The following is a 2,853-nucleotide window of genomic DNA, read 5'->3' as shown; positions in this document are numbered from 1 at the left end:
GCAACCGCCCGCACCAGGGCCCAGCGTGTGCCGATGGTGCTCGAGGCAACCTGCCGCACCAGGGCCGAGCGTGTGCCGATGGTGGTCGAGGCAAGCGCCCGCACCAGGGCCCAGCGTGTGCCGATGGTGGTCGAGGCAACCTGCCGCACCAGGGCCCAGCGTGTGCCGATGGTGCTCGAGGCAACCGACCGCACCAGGGCCGAGCGTGTGCCGATGGTGCTCGAGGCAAGCGCCCGCACCAGGGCCGAGCGTGTGCCGATGGTGCTCGAGGCAAGCGACCGCACCAGGGCCGAGCGTGTGCCGATGGTGGTCGAGGCAAGCGCCCGCACCAGGGCCCAGCGTGTGCCGATGGTGCTCGAGGCAAGCGCCCGCACCAGGGCCGAGCGTGTGCCGATGGTGCTCGAGGCAAGCGCCCGCACCAGGGCCCAGCGTGTGCCGATGGTGGTCGAGGCAACCTGCCGCACCAGGGCCCAGCGTGTGCCGATGGTGCTCGAGGCAACCTGCCGCACCAGGGCCCAGCGTGTGCCGATGGTGGTCGAGGCAAGCGCCCGCACCAGGGCCCAGCGTGTGCCGATGGTGGTCGAGGCAAGCGCCCGCACCAGGGCCCAGCGTGTGCCGATGGTGGTCGAGGCAACCGCCCGCACCAGGGCCGAGCGTGTGCCGATGGTGCTCGAGGCAACCGCCCGCACCAGGGCCCAGCGTGTGCCGATGGTGCTCGAGGCAACCGACCGCACCAGGGCCCAGCGTGTGCCGATGGTGCTCGAGGCAACCGACCGCACCAGGGCCCAACGTGTGCCGATGGTGCTCGAGGCAACCGACCGCACCAGGGCCCAGCGTGTGCCGATGGTGGTCGAGGCAACCGCCCGCACCAGGGCCCAGCGTGTGCCGATGGTGGTCGAGGCAACCGCCCGCACCAGGGCCCAGCGTGTGCCGATGGTGATCGAGGCAACCGACCGCACCAGGGCCCAGCGTGTGCCGATGGTGCTCGAGGCAACCTGCCGCACCAGGGCCCAGCGTGTGCCGATGGTGGTCGAGGGAACCTGCCGCACCAGGGCCCAGCGTGTGCCGATGGTGGTCGAGGCAACCGCCCGCACCAGGGCCCAGCGTGTGCCGATGGTGGTCGAGGCAACCGACCGCACCAGGGCCCAGCGTGTGCCGATGGTGCTCGAGGCAACCTGCCGCACCAGGGCCCAGCGTGTGCCGATGGTGGTCGAGGCAAGCGCCCGCACCAGGGCCCAGCGTGTGCCGATGGTGGTCGAGGCAACCTGCCGCACCAGGGCCCAGCGTGTGCCGATGGTGCTCGAGGCAACCGACCGCACCAGGGCCGAGCGTGTGCCGATGGTGGTCGAGGCAAGCGCCCGCACCAGGGCCCAGCGTGTGCCGATGGTGGTCGAGGCAACCGCCCGCACCAGGGCCCAGCGTGTGCCGATGGTGGTCGAGGCAACCGCTCGCACCAGGGCCCAGCGTGTGCCGATGGTGGTATAGGCAACCTGCCGCACCAGGGCCCAGCGTGTGCCGATGGTGCTCGAGGCAACCGACCGCACCAGGGCGGAGCGTGTGCCGATGGTGGTCGAGGCAAGCGCCCGCACCAGGGCCCAGCGTGTGCCGATGGTGCTCGAGGCAACCGACCGCACCAGGGCCGAGCGTGTGCCGATGGTGCTCGAGGCAAGCTGCCGCACCAGGGCCCAGCGTGTGCCGATGGTGGTCGAGGCAACCGCCCGCACCAGGGCCGAGCGTGTGCCGATGGTGATCGAGGCAACCGACCGCACCAGGGCCCAGCGTGTGCCGATGGTGCTCGAGGCAGCCTGCCGCACCAGGGCCCAGCGTGTGCCGATGGTGGTCGAGGTAACCTGCCGCACCAGGGCCCAGCGTGTGCCGATGGTGCTGGGGGCAACCGCCCGCACCAGGGCCCAGCGTGTGCCGATGGTGATCGAGGCAACCGCCCGCACCAGGGCCCAGCGTGTGCCGATGGTGGTCGAGGCAAGCGCCCGCACCAGTGCCCAGCGTGTGCCGATGGTGGTCGAGGCAAGCGCCCGCACCAGGGCCCAGCTTTTGTCGATGGTGATCGAGGCAACCGGCCGCTCCAGGGCCCAGCGTGTGCCGATGGTTATCGGGGCAACCGGCCGCACCAGGGCCCAGGGTCTGCGGATGGTGCTCGAGGCAACCGCCCGCACCAAGGCTCAGCATGTGCCGCTGGTGATCGAGGCAACAACCCACACCAGGGCCCAGCTTGTGCCGATGGCGGTCGAGGCAAGTGCCCGTACCGAAGGGTAGCCTATGCCGATGATGGTCGATGCATGTGCCATCGCCATGCGTCATCATGTGCCATTGATGGTCGAGGCGTTGGCCGAAGTTCGATTTTGAGCCACGGTGCCCATGCTTGGCTCCAGCATGTGCTGGTGCCGCATTTTTTTCACTCGGGACAGCATCGCCGGAGCATCGCCGGAGCATCGCCGGAGCATCGCCGGAGTACCGCCGGAGAACCTGACCGGCGGCATTGGGGTTCCGGCGATTGGGAGGGGGGCCGGGGGGGTGTGCGCACATGACGTGCGATGGGTGCTGGTGCTTGGCCCTTGTGTTGGCCCCCTATCCCTCATCAAACCTCTGAGAACTCACACCCCCTTAAAGAGCGTTTGAGATTTTACAGGTTTGCTGCCAGTAGCCGTTGAAGTGTCTGAAACGGGGACACTTTTTTCAAACGGTCGCGAAATCTTCTCCGCTTCGAGTTTTTAGCTGAATTTTTTTGTGCATGCCAACAAAAATAGAAGGATCACGTCCACAAAATTTGGGGCCACAACTCCTTCTAAAAAAATTCTAAAAAATCCCGAACCGCAAAAAGTTTCGAAAATCGTG

The sequence above is a fragment of the Durio zibethinus genome, unplaced genomic scaffold (genome assembly GCF_047325235.1).
Source record: "Durio zibethinus cultivar Kanyao isolate XHJ-2024 unplaced genomic scaffold, ASM4732523v1 HiC_scaffold_387, whole genome shotgun sequence".
In the NCBI taxonomy this organism is placed as follows: domain Eukaryota; kingdom Viridiplantae; phylum Streptophyta; class Magnoliopsida; order Malvales; family Malvaceae; genus Durio; species Durio zibethinus.
Note: the sequence above shows the minus strand (reverse complement) of the source record.